General features: G+C 36.3%; 1 protein-coding gene and 1 pseudogene across 1 annotated transcript in view; one reads left to right on the forward strand and one right to left on the reverse strand.

The window, feature by feature from the left end:
* Positions 1 to 18703, reverse strand: part of MARCHF5 (membrane associated ring-CH-type finger 5) — a 56386-nt gene that overhangs the window by 36933 nt on the left and 750 nt on the right. The window lies entirely within an intron of this gene.
* On the forward strand, positions 9851 to 10409 carry LOC110192732 (cytochrome c oxidase subunit 7B, mitochondrial pseudogene; annotated as a pseudogene).

Consider the following 18703-nt stretch of genomic DNA (forward strand, 5'->3'; position numbering starts at 1 on the left):
ATGACTTATCGATAGGGTCATAGCTAAAGGTATAGTTGAAATCTGAACCTAAGTTTACTAATTTCATGTCAAGCATTCATTCCATTATACCAGGCTGTGTGATCATTTTTCATTTTTTTTGACAGTGAAAACTTTCAGCACCCTTCCCCCAGCACTTATCCTTTAAGTTTTTAAATTAAATTTCATTTTTTTAATCAGCAAAAATTTGTCTTCTCACTCTCAAACTGAGAAGGAAAGAAAATAGAAACCTGTTACAAAACAAATGTCCACATTGGCCATCTCCAAAAACCCCCAAATCAAACCAAACAAAAACCCCATTAACACCATCTCATTGTGCACTCTGAGTCTTTCACCTCTAAAGAAGTGGGTATAACATGTTTTATCATTAGTCCTCTGGAATCATGGTTAGTCGTATGCTGATCAGAGTTTCTAAGTCTTTCAAAGTTCTTTCTTTCTCTTTATAATACTGTTGTCATTGTATATAAACTGTTTTCCTGGTTCTACACTTCACTCTGTATCATTTCACACAAGTCTTTCTAATCATTTGTTTAACACAATAGTATTGCATTACATTTATACATCACAAAGTGTTCAGATTCCTCAACTGATGGGCATCTCTCCACAGTTGCCAATTCTTTGCCACTGCAAAAAGAGCTTCTTTTTATGTTTCTCCCAACTCCTGTGTTTGTGTGTCAAAGATTCTATGAAAACATAGTTGCAACCATGCAACTATGTTTTCATCAGGAATACTTACAAGCCTCCTATTTTATTAAAGGATTATTTTTTTCCCTACAGGATCATATTCAGTTTTGCTAGGTTATTCTTAGTTGCAAGCCTATCTCCTTTGCCTTTTGGAATATTGTATTACAAGATCTCTACTCCTTTATGGTGGTAGAAGCTCTCCCCTGTGATCCTAACTGTGGCTCCTCATTAGTTGAATTCTTTCTGGCTGCTTGCAGCACTTTTTTCTTTGACCTGGAACCTCTGGATTTTGGCTATGGCTCTTGGCAGTTTTTATTTTGGGGTTTCTTTCAGGAGGTGACCCACGGATTATTTTTATTTTTACTTTGCCTTATGGTTCTAAGAGATTTGGACAATTTTTATTATTTCTTGAAATATTTTATTTAGCCTCTTAATATCTCTCCTTGATCTGTTTTTCAGGACAATTGTTTTTGCTATGAGATACTTCACATTTTCTTCTATTTTTTTAGTCTTTTCACTTTGTTTTATTATTTATAGAATACCCAGATCTTGAAGTACTTTAGGTTTGAGCTACTTATACAAGCTGTCTACAAAATACAGTGAGGTATCAAGTGAATCCTTAGAGAAAATGGCTCATTTACAATGATGCTGGAGATATGATAAATTCTCAATTACTGTGTTAGTTATCATGTTTTTAAGGTTTGTCCTTGCCTCTCATCTTCTATTAATAACTTTGTAACCAATTCCTTACTTGGTTAAGATTATTAGAGAAGGAAAGGAAAAAGCAAAAGGTATATAATTTAAGCCAATTTCTACTTAGTATGTCTTTTCTTCTTTAGGAGATCTTACAGTCTGGGGTGGCTTTGTTGATGTAAAAAATCCAATCAGAAAATGGCATGACAAAAAGTTAAGAAAACGTCCAACCATATCGCAAACCATGTAATAGCAATGACTTGGAGGCAGGTAATTGTGAGGGGGAAAACTTATTAGCACTGGAATTAATGCCACTTAACATGAGGTAGTCAAAAGATTTAACTATAGAAGAGGCTTATGCTTATGATGAACACACTTCACAAAGAAATTAAAGAATTTCTATGCTGGAAGGGACCTAAGGAAATCATCATCTCCAATTCCATTCCTTTATAGATAAGGAAAGTAAGGTCTAATAAGGTTAAGGGACCTGCCCAAAGTCATACAGTGACATAATTGGGACTGGAATCCAGGTCTTATAACTCCCCTGTCTGGTGCATTGATGAAAAAAAAAATTACACAACTGAAAAAGTGTTCATAAAAAAAAAGCATGGTTATCTATAAATATTTCATTTAATAGAAATCTTTTAATCTTGACGTGATTGTTTTGAAGATTCCTTATATTATATCACAATATCTTAAAGGTATATTTCTAGTTGATTACATATTACTAAGTTCTACTTCAATGAGTAAATAGACCAGCAGACCTGAAATAAATGGAGCAAAAAATAGTATCTTGATAAGGAAGTAAATAAATTGGCTGAAATATGAGCTTAGAAAAAACCAGTAACCTATTAACATTTTATTATTATTTGAGCTTTTTAAGCTGACTTGTCTCTACATTCTTCTTAACTTCTGTTCTGTTCTCTTTGGTTCTTTTTTCCCCAAAAAATTTCTCAATAATTTTTTTTTCTTTTTCTGGCGACACTATTCCTAGTCCCTTTCCCCTCCAAATCTTCTCCCTCATTAAAAAGAAAATAATAATAGTTATTATTATGGCTATAACTAGCATATATGTAGCACCTACTATGTGCCAGGTACTGGGCTAAGCACTTTGCAATTATCTGATCCTCATGACAACTCTGTGAGGTAGATGCTATTATTATTCCCATTTTACAGATGAAGAAACTGAGGCACAAAAAAGTTGTGACTTGCCCAGAGTCACAAAGCATTAAGTATTTGAGGTTGGACTTTAACTTCAGGTCTTTCTGACTCCAGGCCCAGCTCTTTATCCACTGCATAATCTCACTACCTCTAGCTAAACCATTTCTTCTTATATATGCCCAGAAAGGGAAGTATCTGATTAATGCCCCTCCTGCTTAATGCTACAATCTTTTGTCCCCACAGGATCTATCAAATTCTTCCTCTCCCTCCTTTGTAAACAAATTGGAGGTATGACCTTTGGATAGATTTTTTTCAGGTATATTAAGATATAATCTCAATTTGTATTCATCAAAACTCAGGGTTCATTTTTAACTTTGGTGTTTTTCTTCTTCAGATTAATTCTGCAACTTATCTATGTGAGAAAAATGAATGATGACCTGGTCATTTTATTTACCAAAGTTGTAATTGGTAAGATCTTTAGGGTTTTAGCTATGCCTCACAGTGTTCTCTGCACATGAGTACTCAACTAAACAAATATTTGTTGAATACTAGACAATCTTGTTTTTAATGGTTGGACTACAATGAATACCAAAAATGTTAAAATTCATGAATTTAGATTTTTGGAGTAAAAGTCATTAGTAATGAAGTGCAAACAGGTGGGGGGGGCAGATTAATAGAGGAATTTAAAAACAAAAAAAATCTTCCTTTCACTGAAAATTCAACCATCTTTGCTCTGACACCTTGATGGTCATCTATTAACTCAGCACCCTGTATCTCTCTACCTTAATTTCATATTTACTGGAATGTTCTCTTTTCTCATCTATACTTTCTAGAAGCCCTTAGCCTTTCAGAAGGCTAAGTTCAAGAGCTACTTCCTTCAAGAAGCTTTTTAGGATTTCTTCAGTTGCTAGTGAACCACTATTCTCCCCTCTGTCCCCACTTCATTACTTCAGATTTAATTTGTATCTGCCTTGTATTTACTTATCTGTGAATGTGGTATGTCCCCCAAGAAGAATATAAGCTTTTGAGAGCAGAGACTATTTCACTTTTGTATCTGTATTTCCAGTGCCTAGCATACTGTCTGGTACATAGCAAGGTACAAAGACCCAGAGAGAAGAGAATGAACAACAGTGTTTCACACCGAAAAGAAGTGAAGAATCATTAACTTTCAGTACAGTCATTCAACTAATTACAAATCACTAACTTGTTACCCTCTCATCTTTTCTAAAAGATCAGCATGAGCCACTGTGCTTTGCTTTGCTACATATACTACAGTTTTTCCTGACATACTACTAATCAAGTAAATCTGCCAAAAAAGAAATTAAGATTATTCTGGCAACACCTTTTCCTGATCTACCAATCCAGTAAACCTGTCAATTCTGGCACGACCCATTCATTGAGAGCACTAGAAATATAAACCATAAAGCACTATAAATACAAATATTAACAAAAAGACAGCCCCTACACACAAGGAGCTTACATTCCAGAGGCACCACATAAATGGACCTGAAAAGGAAAGTGGGGAGGAGAGAGGGGAGAGAAAGTACTCATACAGGCAAGTCTGAAGAGTGAGAAACTGAGCCTGGAGTGGAGTAAAGGAGTGAGCACGGTTTGGGCACCTCCTCCGAAGTCGATGTTCTAGAAGGAATTTATCAGTCAGAGGAGGAGGCTGCAGAACTTCCATGGTGAGAAGACCACAGAGATAGAGGATTTCCTCTAACTTCCTTTTTAGATATTCACTAACCATCCCTTTAAAAACATGTTCTGGAATTTTGTCCAGAAATGAAGTCAAAATCATTTATTTATAGGGTTATAGACTCTTCCCTTCCCTTTTCTGAAAATCTGAACATCTGCTCTTTTTTTGGTTTCTTTTTGGTCGGGCAATGGGGGTTAAGTGACTTGCCCAGGGTCACACAGCTGGTAAGTATTATATGTCTGAGGCCGGATTTGAACTCAGGTCCTCCTGAATCCAGGGCCAGTGCTCTATCCACTGTGCCACCTAGCTGCCCCTGAACATCTGTTCTTATCCAGTACTGGGGCACATCTCTGTTATTCTATCATTTTTCAAAGAGTAAAGATAATGGTTCAGCAGTCACATCTTCCAGTTCTTCCATATTCTGGCATCTAGTTCATCTGAAATAGGCGATTAGACCTCACCCAAGGGCAGCTACATTCTTTCACTACTACATCTCTTATTATGGTTGGCTATGAACCCCTGTTAATAACTTAATTTTTATCCTTTATAATTCAAAGATCATCTTCCTCAAGTAAGTTGAGCAGTTTTGCATTCTCTTTATTGTCTACCATCATCCCATTCAAGTAGTTGTTCCTATCTCTTCTCTGATTTTCTTTTTTCTAATATATCTACCCTTCCAAAAGAAAACCAAGCTCCCAAGACACCCCTTTTTATTTTCCTTAGCTTTATTTATCAGTTTCAACCCATTCTGGGCTTTACTAGTTTCAGCTCATTCATTTGCCATTCCAGACTCTATTCTTAAGCTTTTGTATGCAACACCCCTCCCCCATCTCAACCCTCACCCATAGTATATTACCTGCCCTTAATTCCCTATTCTATTAGAACCTAAACTCCTTGAGGGTAGGGTCCTTGAATCTCTAGGACTTAGTGGAACATCTTCATAAAACAGGAAGCGCCTGCTACTTTTTGAATTATACACAACGTTGTTGTTTTTTAAATTTATGTCAGACCGTTTGACCTTCTATTGTCTATCACAAATCTAAGATAGAGAGATCACTTTCTCCCAAGGTCCTTTATTATCACATTCACCGCAGGAACCAGTTTTTCCTTTTTGATGATAACAAGATTTGGAATGGAATTTCCCTGTTTTTGTTTTGTCTACCTTTTGAATAATGAAATTATATTAAGACCCGTCAAGAAATTATTAGATGTTTTGCTTCTAGCAGAGAGCATGCTCCAGTAAGTTTCCAGACAATTCAAGTTTCTTATCGCTGCTTTATCATGCCTATGCATTCATTCTCTGGATCATTCTCTTCAGTTGCCTCTTCTCTCCATCCCTTCTCTCACTGATGAATTCCCCTGGAATTCTTCATTCTCCGGACTTCACCACGTAGTCGTTGCATAGACACCTCCCCACCACCTCCCCTGATGTTTTTCAAGTCCATTTCTATGTAATAATTTCTCCATTAGAAATGTAAGCTCCTTGAGGGCAGGTACAGTCTTCCTACCTGTATTTTTATTCACAGTGGTTAGCTCAGTATTTGGCATATACCAAATGCTTAATAAGTCATTGTTAACTTGCCATTGTGCTGAGCTTGTGATCTATGCTAATTCCTCATTCTATTGCTTCTTTCTGTGCACGTGGCCTGTAGTATAATCAACAATACTCCAGGTCTAAATTTATGATATGATAAATATTATGACAGATACTCTGTCTACACTGACCTTCCCCCTCTCTGGTTTCTCAAGTTCTTCACAAAATACACAGTGCTACTTTTCTCATGACCTAGTCTTTTACCTATCCGTTTCTTTTGAGTAAAGCATATCCTTTCATATCCACATTTGAGTCACCGGTATTATTTTACTTGATACCAGAAGCTCAAATTTGCCTCCTTATGCTAGGATTTCTAGTTCATTTTGTTTTTTTACCTATGTTTTGTGTATCTATGTATAAACATCTAAGGCCACGAATTTTATTGACTTTTCTTGGATTCTGTCTTATGTGAATTTTTAAATGTCTCTTCTGCTTTCTTCTCAATACACTGTAACTTTATTATAGATACAGGTAACTTATATATATATATATATGTGTATTATATATATACACACATATATATATATATATATACACACACCTTCTTTTCCCCTTTCTTTTTGAAGTCCTCTTGATTATACTTGCAAGACTCCAAGTAAATATATTAATAGCATTTATTTATTAGGTACACTCCTTCTAGCTACAGAAACCTATCATTCCTATATTTGAAAACACAGTTCAGAGATCCAAACTACTTTCTTAGACATCATTTTCTTAAACATTCATTCAATTTCTCAACTGTCTCTTCTGAATCCCTTATCTTCAAGGGTAAAAGTAATGAGAATACCACCTAAGGTATTCAGTTCTTGCCTAACACTTAGTAATCTTTAGCAATGGTTTCTAAGTTTCTACTAGCAATATTATTGTACCTGCAGTGGGTAAGCAATCAGTTTGAGAAGTACTGGGGGGGCTTCTCTGTTAAGTCTTGGGCACATGGCTAGGGAAGATAGCAGTCCTTTTAACAATAGTGATCTGTATGACAAATACTTGTTTTAATACTCTTCCTTGGAGGGGACTGAACCAATCAATCAACACTATTCATCTCTCCTTCCTCTGATCCTTAATGTATGATGAGAGGCTGCTAGTTACAATTGGAAAGCATACTGGTTTTGGTACCAGAGAACCTGGATTCAAATTCTGCCTTGTTATTTCTACTGGTGTGACAATAGGTAGATAGGTGATGCAATAGAGCACTGGGCTTGAAATCAGGAAGTAACCCGGTTTGCCTCGGCTTCCTTATCTGTAAAATGAGTTGAAGAAGGAAATGCCAAACCACTCCAGTATCTTTGCCAAGAAAGCCCCATACAGGGTCACAAAGAGTCAGGCATGACTGAAAGGACCGAACCACAACTTGTATGACAAAGTCACTTAACATCTCTGGGCATTTACTTGCTCATCTGTAAAATGAAGGGGTTGGCTTAGATGGCTTCTGAGGTCTCCCTCATGTAAATCTGTGATTCTAATATCCTCTTTCCTAAATTACCTTGCACTTAATTTGTATTTATTCTGCACATATTTGTCTTTTCTGATTGAAAGCAAGCTCCTCATAAGCAGAGAATGTTTCATTTTTGTCTTTGTATCCCCAACAATTTAATATATAACACCTGGTACACAGCAGGCACTTAATAAATACCTGTTGATTAAGCAATCTTATAGTCATGGTGCTTTCCTCTCCAAATCACCTTCCATTTATTTTGTATTTAATCTGTATATACATACTGTCTCCTCACTACCAAATTCCCAGTCACCCAGGCTTACAACCTAAATGTAATCCTTAACTCCTCACTCTTTCACCCCTCCATAGTCAATCTGTTGGCAAGTCCTATTGATTCTACCTCCACAATCTCTCTTGTGTATGTCCCTTTCTCTCCTTTGACACTGACACCACCCTGACCCAGGCCTTCATCACAGTAGGCACTTAATGAATGCTTGTCAACACAGTGGCAGAACTGGGTTTTGGACCCAGGGCTTCTGACTCCAAGAATACAGCTCTTTTAAGGATTACTACACAGTTGTATTCCAGTGAGAATTCACAGATTTTCTTGTTTGGAAATACATAAAAGCTTTTGACCATTTCTAATTTAAATTAAAGTATATTATAATGTCAGTGGAATTTTGCAAAGGCTAAGGATCTGGATACCAGGGAAGTCCTAGGACCCTCCCTGACACATTTAATTTCATTAGCCCCAGAAAGACAATATAGTTTCTATCATCAGCTTTACCTCCAACTAACTGGAGCTTTAGCTTAAACACCTAAATAAAACTATTTGTATTATGTGTGTGTACTTGTTTATGACAACTTTCTATTTTTTTTCACATGGAACAAAACATGACCTTCATTTTGCTACTTAACTGGGTTATTTCTCAGATAACCTAAAGATGCTGACACAGATGAAATAAAGAAGTGGAATTAAAACTTTTCTCACTGACAATACATATTGTAAATTTGTTGTAACATCTTCCTCCTTTAAAACAAATCATTAAAGTTTTTATTATAGTTTAAAATTTTCCATTTCAATGTTTACTGCCTTGGATTCAGTCATCAGTTCTGGGAAATGACGCTCTACCACCTCAATGTTTGAGGATCACTTATATTTCTTTCTGTTTTCTGTCCCACTGCCCACCATTCAATTCCTGTTCCATTCCCTCCCCCCTTGCCATTCACTCACCAATTATTTCTTGACTAACCATAACTCTCTTCTCCCATCTTTCCTATCTACTTGATCTCCAAGTTATCCACTCATTCTAAGTTAAAGCAGCAGCAAATTAGACAGCACCAGAAGGTAACTCAAAGAGAGTTAGTAAAATGGAAAGTCTTCATGATTAACTGGCTAAGGAAAAACTTGATTTAGTTCAGTGATTGCAATGAAAAAAAGAATGTACAAAGATAAGAAAAGAATAAAATTATTCAAAGATTTCAAGCCTACGACACTTATAGAATGGTGATAACATTTACAAAAATGGGGAAAATGGAGAAGAATGAGTTGGAGAATGAGTTGTTTTGGACAGGCTTGAGTTTGAGGTTATAGGGCTTAATCTAAGTTCCCAGCAACCTTCAGGTATAATATTTGATAGTAAGACTATGTGGATTAAAGAGGATAAGAGAAGCAGCATACATAGATCACTCATTCTATATATTTGACAATTAAGGAATACAAACAAGACAGTAGTTGAGAAGATAGAGGTGAAGGTTTCTTTTTTCTCATTTACATAAATTTTTAAAAATTCTTAAACCAGTACCAAAAAAGGGGAACATGTCCATATCAAAGTAGAAGAGAAAAAGAGGATTATATGCAAAACTATTACATACAGCTTTAAAAAAAAGTATGACTTGCTTGTCTGTACTTCCTTCTAAACTTCCTTTTGTTCTCTTCTGGGAATTTTTTTTAAAAGCTTTATATATTCTTTTCTTCCTTTGCAATCTTCCTTTTTTGGAATTGCTAACTCCTCCCTTCCCAAAGAAAAAAGAAAAATAAAATTCTTGCAGCAAAATAAATAAATAAATAGATAGATAGATAAATGAACAAGCAAGCAAATAAATAAATAAATAAATGAGCAAAGCAAGCTCACACATTAGTCACATCCAGAAATGTCTATCTCATCCTGCACCTTGAGTCCATTAAATCTCTGACAGAAAGTGGATAGTAAGTGTCATCATTTATTCTCTGGAATTGTGGTTAATCATTCAAAATTCCTAAGTCTTTTAAAGTTGTTTTTCTTTACAATGCTATTACTGTATAAATTATTTTTCTGGTTCTGCTCATTTCACTGTATCACTTCATATGTCTTCCCAAGTTTCTCTACAACTATCCTTTTTGTCATTTCCTATGGTAAAAAACATTCTACTAGTAGCATGCATATACCATAATTTAGGCATCATCTAATTGATGGCTAACCCCTCTATTTTTAGTTTTGTTACAACAAAAAAAGCTGCTATAAATATTTTTTTTTACATAGGATCCTTCTTCTTTATTTGATCTATTTTGGGATAGTCAAGTAGTGTTATGAGTGAAGAGTTTTATCAAGATAGAGAAAATTTATTGGCTTTATTTCAACATTCCTGCTGGGCATTTAAAAAAATTAATTTGCGATCTCTTCTGACTTTTTGCAAGGATGGAGCAACGGGCTTGGCGTGCTGTCGACAACCTGAGTCCCTTCTGGTTTCTTCTTGCTCTTTTGGCGATGTTCCCTCTGTTCAGGAGGGCCTTGAGATGCTTTTCGGTTTGCAGTTTTGGCAAACTGTTGAAAGACAGAACCACCAGGACAGGCTGCCTAATTTTCATGGTAAGTATGGCACCCCAATATTGCTAAGTGGAGCCACTTTGTGTCTCGCCATTCGGGCGTATGCAGCCACACAAACTGGAATCAGATAGGACCTGTCCCCTGTTGGCAGAGTTGCCCCAAAAGATTGGAGAAGCCAGTAAAGGAGAAATTCTTTTTCGTCAAAGCTGGCAACATTCTGGATTGTGCCAAAATTAACATACGAAGTAAAGATAGTCTGTTATCAACTGCAATGTGGCATTATTAATGTAATAAAATGCATTTGAAATCTTAAAAAAAAAATTAATTTGCACACAAACACCGAGTTAAAAAAAGCAATTTCACATACAAAGTAGAGCGGATAATGGGAACTATATATGAAATTATGAATCATGTTTCTTTTAAAATATGTAATAAATTAAATATATTACTTTCAAGGCTGTCCAGCTTGACTGTCATCTTCTGAACTTTTTCCTCTTCAATCTGTGCAATTAAAAATGCTGCAATGGTCTCTCTTTCTTTCTTTCTTTCTTTCCTTCTTTCCCTCTCTCTCTCTTTTTTTTTTGACAACACTATTGCTAACATCCTTTCCTCTCCAACTTCCTACCTGAATTGGGGGGCGTGGGGGGGGTGGGGGAGGTGGGAAGCATGTGGGGGGGAAAGGGGGGGGAAGTGTGTGGGGGGAAATAACCCTCTTTTAACAAATATGCACAATTAACCAAAACAAATCCATACAATGGTCACATCCAAAAAGCCATGACTCATTCTGCATCATAAGACCATCACTTCTCTGTCAGGAGGTGAACAGAATGCTTCATTACTGATTTGTGACTAGTCATGTCACTGATCAAATTTCTTAAGTCTTTCCCAATTTTTTTTTATAAAGCTGTTTATCATTGTGTAAGTAATTTTCTTGGCTCTGCTGTCTTTATTCTGTATCAATTCATATAAGTGTTCCTAGATTTTCCCTAAAACCATCTCCTTCATTTCTTATGGAACGATAATATTCCTTTATATTTATACATTATAATTTGTTCAGCTATTCTCCAGTTGATGGAAACTAAGCATCCTCTTAAGTTTCCGGTTCTTTGCAACATCAAACAGGGCTGCTATAAATATTTTTGTGCATGAGTCTTTCCCTCCTTTTCTTTATTTCTTATGGGTATAGAATGTCAGCCATATATGGAAGCAAAGGGGAAAAGATCTAGTGAAAAGGAATTCAAAAACTAATCAAAGGATAAACCTAGTAAATGTAAAATATACTTGGAAGCATAAAATTGGACTAAGGTCTTTTCTTAAAGGATACATTCTAGTAAAAATAGGGACTAATTATTATGAGCAAATTTTGGAGGGAAGTTTTTATTAGAGAACCTCAAACAGTTTAAGTATTAAGGTAGTAACAACACCCTAATCTATCTCTGGAATGACAACAATAACTTTAAAGTTTACAAAAGACTATTCACTTAGATTGGAAATTACTAATTGCTATAAATGCAGGTATTAGGCTTATAAATTTGAAGCAAAGGAAGAAAAGAACAGGTCCAATTAACCTGGTAAATAAGTGTCAAGAACATTCAATATAGTTGGAATATAAGGACAAAAGCTTTTGCTGTACTAGAAAGTAGTCTCCTGGCATTTGACTTATATTCCCAAAATTCAGATACTCAACCTTGAGTATTTAGGTTTCTAAAAATTGGCACAACTGAGTAAAGTAACTTGTCTAAGATTATATAATTGATGTCTTCTAGGATTATGCTTTATTCAATTCAAAAGATTCAAAATAATGAACTTAAAAGCAGCAAAAAAGAATTTGCTTACAAAATATACTTGAAAATATACTTACCGGAGTAGAGCCAAGATGGCTGTGTAAGGGTGGGGACTTGCCCGAGTTCTCCCAAATTCCCTTCATACAAAGTTAAAATAATACCACAAAATGAATTCTGAAACAGCAGAACCAACAAAAGGATGGGGTGAAAGAATTTTCCTCCCCAAGCCAACTCAGAAGGTCATCAGGAAATGCCTGTCTCACCGGGGTGAGAGTAAAGTCCAGCAGGCCTTCAGAGGATACTGAATTGGAGGCAGCCAGAGCTGTTAACTCACAGAGGATAAAAGTGTTGGACAACTGGCCAGAAGGAGATTATAGAACACCCCTTTGCTGGCACTGGGAGAAGTACTCTTGAATTGCCCATATGTGGTTCTGGGTCACAGACCCAGCATAGAGAAGAGTGCTTGTGGTCATTCACAGACCAGAGCATAGGCTAGGAGAAAAGTAACCACAGCTCTCCTTAGATCACACCATCTTGAAAGAACTGAAAACTTACAGACCCCCCAGAACTAGTTCTGAAAAGAGCAGCCCAAAAAACACCTGAAAGTTGGGGCAATGACCCCTCTACCCCAGGAGCAAAGCCCAACTTTAACATAAAGTTAAAATTCAAGAAACAGCTAGAAAAATGAGCAAACAACAAAAGAAGAACCTGACCATAGAAAGTTACTATAGTAATAGGCAAGAGCAAAACACAAATTCAGAAGAAGACATTTAAATGAAAGGAACTACATGCAAAACCCCAAAGAAAAATGCAAATTGGTCTCAGGCCCTGGAAGACTTCAAAAAGGATTTAAGAAATCAAAAAGACGTAGGGGGGAAAATTGGGAAAAGAAACAAAAGTAATGCAAGAAAATCATGAAAAAATTGTCAACAGCTTGGTAAAAGGAGGCATAAAAAAAAAACACCTAAAAACCAGAAGATAAATGGTAAAAGAGGCACAAAAATCCAATGAAGAGAAGAATGCCTTAAAAAGCAGAATTGACCAAATTGGAAAAAGACATTTTTAAAAATTCACTGAAGAAAAGAACTCATTAAAAAGTAGAATTGTCCACATGGGAAAAGGAGGCACAAAAGCTCACTGAAGAAAATAATTCCTTAAAAATTACAATTAGACAAGATAAGCTATTGACTCTATGAGACATCAAGAAACAAAGTCAAAAGAACGAAAAAATAGAAGAAAATGTGAAATTTTGCCTTGGAAAAAAGATCCAGGAGAGATAACTTAAGAATTATTGGACTACCTGAAAGCCACAATCAAAAAAAGAGCCTAGACATCATCTTTCAAAAAATTATCAAGGAAACAGTCCTGATATCCTAGAACCAGAGGGCAATATAGAAATTGAAAGAGTCCACCAATCTGAAAGAGATTCCAAAATGAAAACTCTCATTAATATTATAGCCAAGTTCCAGAGCTCTCAGGTCAAGGAGAAAATATTGCAAACAGCCAGAAAGAAATAATTCAAATATTGTGGAGCCACAATCACAGTAACAGAAGATTTAGCAGCTTCTACATTCAAGGATCAGAAAACTTGGAATATGATATTCTGGAGGGCAAAGGAGCAAGGCTTACAAGAAGAATCACCTGCTCAATAAAACTGTGCATAATTCTTCAGAAGAAAAAATGGAAATTAAATGAAATAGAGGACTTCCAAGAAAAGACAAGAGCTGAATAGAAAATCTGACTTTCAAACATAATACTCAAGAGAAATATAAAAAAAGTAAACAGGAAAGAGAAATCATAAGGGATTCAATAAGATTCAACTGTTTACATTCCTATATGGAAAGGTGATACTCATAACTCCTAAGAACTTTATCATTATTAGGGCAATTGGAAGGAATATACATAGAGAGCACAAGTATGAATTGACTATGATGGGATGATATCATCTCGTGTGTGTGTGTGTGTGTGTGTGTGTGTGTGTGTGTGTGTGTGTGTGTGTGTGTGTCAGGGATGCACTGGGTGAAGGGAACGACAGAATGGGGCAAATTATCTGACAAAAAAGTGAAGATGGGAAGGGTAGCAGGCAACACTTGAACCTTGCTCTCATCAGAATTGGCTCAAAGAGAGAATATCATACACACTTAGTTGGGTACCCTATAGGGAAGTAAGAGGGGAAGAAGATAAGAGAAAGGTAGGTATGGCTGATAGAAGGGAGAGTGGATTGGGGGAGGATGTGGTCAGAAGCAAAACACTTCTGAGAAGGATCAGGATGAAAGGAAAGAGAAAGGATAAAAAGGAAGGGGGGTGGGAAGTAAGATGCAGGGAAATACACAGTAATCATAACTGTGATTGTGAACGGGTTGAACTCACCCATAAAATGGAAGCAGATATGCAGGGTAGATTACATGATTTAGACATAAATGGTGAAACCATAAGCAAATTAGGGAAGCATGGAATAGTTTACCTATCAGATCTATGAATAATGGAAGAATCTATGATCAAATAAGAATTAGAGAGCATTACAGGATATAAAATGGATAATTCTGGTAATCAACCTTAAATTTAAAAGTTTTTACACAAACAAAACCAATTCAACCAAAAAAAAAAGGGAAAAGGACCTATATACAAAAATATTTCTAGCAACTTTTTTTGTGGTGGCAAAAAACTGGAAACTGAGGTAATGCCTATCAATTGGGAATGACTGAATGTAGTGATAAACTATTTTGATGGAATACTATTGTGCTATAAGAAATGATGAGCAGGATGTCTTCAGAAAAACCTGGAAAAACTTAAATGAACTCACACAAACCGAAGTGAGCAGAACCAGAAGACTGTACACAACGATGATCAACTGTGACTGGCTTACCTATTCTCAGCAATACAATGATCTCAGACAATTCCGAAGGACTTATGGTGAAAAATGCTATCCACCTCTATAGAAAGAACTGATGGAGTCTAAATACAGATCAAAGTATACTTTAAAAAATTTTTCTTTATTTTTCTTGGGGTTTTTTGTCTGTGTTTTCTTTCACAATATGACTAATACAGAAATGTTTTGCATGACTATACATGTATAACCCATATCAAGTTGCCTGCCTTCTCAATGAGGGGGGAGGGGAGGGAAAGAGGGAGAATTTGAAATTCAAAATTTTAAAAAACAAATGTAAAAAATTGTTTTTACATGTAATCAGGAACAATATAGAAAGGGTAAAAATAAAGAAAATATACTTGTCTTTTGCCTTTAAGCACTACACTAGCAAAATTCAAAATATGTCAGATATAATAACTAGTCACTACACTAAAGTTAGTAAAATAAAAATACAACTTAATTTCTCTTTCAGTAATAAATTATTTTTTACAGCTTAAATGGCTTGCAACATTAAGTGATGCCACCTGAAAACATCATTAATGTTGTATGAAATGGAATTGTTTTCCTTGGCAGTTTCCACACACCCCCCCCATTGGGTAGTTGTAATCATGAAACACAGACATAGGCTTTTATTACAGATCTATAATACTTTGTACCGTGACCTAGGAGCAAAAGAACACTACTGCTGTCTTACAGAAAGAGAAACATTTCTGAGATTTTAGGATGACAACAAACTCTGCTTGACAGATGCAACTAAAACTTAAGGCAACGAAGGTTACAGAGGTCAAATTTTTTTCCTTTTTCTACCTATTCTCTATCATGTCCTTTTGTTAAGAGATAAAACCAGGATATAAAGTAACTTTATACTAATGCTTAAGACACTTCATAAAAATCCTATTTTGTGCCCACAAACTTGGTCATCCCTCTAGAAGCAGGAACATCAGGTCACTATTTCTAGGTAAGGATATCAAATAAAATAATACATGTAAAGTACTTTGCACACCTTAAAGCACAACATGAACATAAACTAGTATCAATATTGTTTCTCTTTAGGTGCCTACAGCATTAAGTAGATAGATCAGGTTAGGTCAGTGGAGGTCCAGGACTTTCCAGGGTTGCAGAGACATATTTGGAAGTATAGTCAGGGAGGTATTCCCTGGTTACCAATAGCTTTTAAGATCAATCAAATAACAAGCATTTATTAAGTGCCTACAATGAGACAGACACTGGGAGTACAAAGATTTAAAAAAAAAAAAAAAGGAAATCTCAAGGAGCTTGTATGCTATACAGGAAGACAACATGCACCTAAGTATATACAAAATAGATACAAAGTAAAAGTTTGGAGGGGTGGGAAATGAGGAAAGTGATTTTGTAGGATGCCTTTGAAACTACTGCTTTCTTGTCCTGGATTCTCTGTCTTCCTTGGGTTTTTATGAGCTGAGTTTTGAAAGAAATTAGAGAATTCAAAGATATTCTAATTGATTTGCCCAAGTTCACATGGCTAGTAAGTAGCAGAGCAGAAACATCCAAATCCTGATTCCAGAACCAGTACTCTTTCTACACAATGTTTCTAAAATTAATGTTATCCATAGAGACAAGTAAAAGACCCTTAGGTCACACGTGAGTTGGAACGTACCTAATATATTAAGACCTCACTGGACAAGGATTGGGTATTGGTCCCTCTGATCAAATGTCACTGACAGCCAAATATGTAACCTGCCTCCGTTCCCAGTGACAATGAGAAGAAAATGAGGTGACCTGCTAGACTCTGAACAATCAGGATAGCTGGGGAACTAGGTTCCTTTGTAAGGGATGCCACAGATCTGTTTGCCATGCATGGATCACTCCACCAGAGAAACAAGTACATGGTTTTCATTTAGAAATTTAAATGTTTCTATTTTATGAGTATTCAAATCTATACTTTTCATCTTGGATGAATCTCATCCAAGTCCTCCCATAAATCCTCCAGGGCAGGTGTCAAATAGGAGGATTTGGGGAATGAACCAAATTAAAATATAATTGGCAAGTATTTAATAAATAAAAATTCATGAAAACATAAATAATGTTAATTTGTGGCTTTCTAGTCAACATACACTTGCAGGGATCCTAATATATAGTTTAGTGGCCCCCATTTCTATTTGGGTTGGACACCATTGCACTTGATATGCCCAATTGCTTCAGGCTTTCTAAGTTGCATATTACTGTTCAGGCAGAGTTTCAGTGGAAATGGGTGGGGGATACACAGAACCTATTCAAGGATGAGCCCTTATTTTGGGTCATGCCTGAAGATTAGCTATAAACAAGTGAGGATAGCCTCAAAAGGCGGTAAAATTAATTTAATATCTTATTGTACAGCTTGTACTATGCCAAAAGGGTTGTAACTTATTTGCTGACTCAGGAGAGATCTGAGATATGCTTCTAAGTACCACTGTTAGTCTAGGTGATTCACTGGACCAGGAGATAAACAAAGACTGTTGGGCAGGAACTCAGGAAGTCTGAGTTTCTAGTTCCAGCTCCCTTCATTGGTCAAGTAGATTAAGCCTTCCCAGTTAATGTTAAAAAAACCCTGCTCTCTGAACTGCTAAATCCATGGCCTTTTCTCTTGTCCCATTTGAACCTGGCAGCCTTTGAAACTACTGCTTTCTTGTCCTGGATTCTCTGTCTTCCTTGGGTTTTTATGACACCACTTTTTGCTCGTTTTCCTACTTGTCTGGCTATTCTTTCTCAGCCTCCTTTGCTCTATCCCTGATCCCTCAGTATAAGTGTACCCTATTCCAGAGCCACCTCCTACAGTAGGCTTCTCCTCTCAGCTCCTAGTGCCCTCTCCCCAGAAATTACTTTTGTATTTTGCATTTACTTTTCTGTGTACAAGTTGTCTCTTCTCTAAACCATAATATAAGATTCTTGACGACAGGGATAACAAGGTGTTTCTCAACGAATTATGGTGAGACCCAGGCCCTTGTAAAGGTTCTTGACTTCATGCAAGAAGCTACCAGACAATCAGTAAGCTTATATACATTCCAGGAAATGTATTGAGCCCTGGGAATACAGATGCCCAGAATGAAACAAATCCTACTCTCAAGAAGCAGGAATTAAGTGGAGGAGACATGTGAATACATACAGAATAAATATAATCAGGGAAAAAATAGACTTCAATATGGTTTATACCATCCTCAAAGAATCATAAGTGATAACAGAAAATGTCAATCATTGAGTGGTAGACTTATGGCTGTTTTCATATTATCTACTACTGCTAACTTGATCCTGGGGAAATGGAAACCAGCCTACCAGGTTTTCCATTAGTGATTATCCCAGGTTGCTAGAATTTGGAGGCTTAATAACCAGTGGAAGAGTCACACCCCCTTGAGGTCGGGCAAGGCTCAGGTGCCACTGCCTCTATGAAGTCTTCCTCATCCCCTCCCCCAGTAGTTTACTCCCTCCTCAAATTACTTCTATTTACTCATGGGTGTACGTGTTGTTTTTCCCTAGTGAAATGTAAGATTCTTGAGAGAAGGATGCATTCTCTGTCTCTCCTTTCTTTACATATATATATATATATATATATGATGGATTTCTTATGTGTGTATGTGTGTTTACATATATAAATATATATATATATACACATACACAAACATATGTATGTAAAATACCCAATCTTACAGTACATAGGAGGTACTTGTAAATGTTTGCTGAACTGAATTCAGAGGTCACCTAGCTCTTCTTTCCACGTGAGACAAAACAGGGTCTCTAGAACTCACGGGAATTTCAAGTTTTCTGTGTGATCTTGGTTTTTCTCGTTTTGAGTTTTGGGTTTCTGTTTCCTTCCTCTCCTGAAATTACTTGGTATTTGCCAATTTCTGTACAAAGCGGTAAGCTCGTGAGGGCAGGGGCTGTCTCAGTTTGGTTTTTTGTTGTTTTTATTCCGAGCGCTAAAGGGCAGGAGCTAAAGAAACATTTGCTGA

This window comes from Phascolarctos cinereus, unplaced genomic scaffold, assembly GCF_003287225.1.
Source record: "Phascolarctos cinereus isolate Bilbo 61053 unplaced genomic scaffold, phaCin_HiC Scaffold_3;HRSCAF=262, whole genome shotgun sequence".
Classification (NCBI taxonomy): domain Eukaryota; kingdom Metazoa; phylum Chordata; class Mammalia; order Diprotodontia; family Phascolarctidae; genus Phascolarctos; species Phascolarctos cinereus.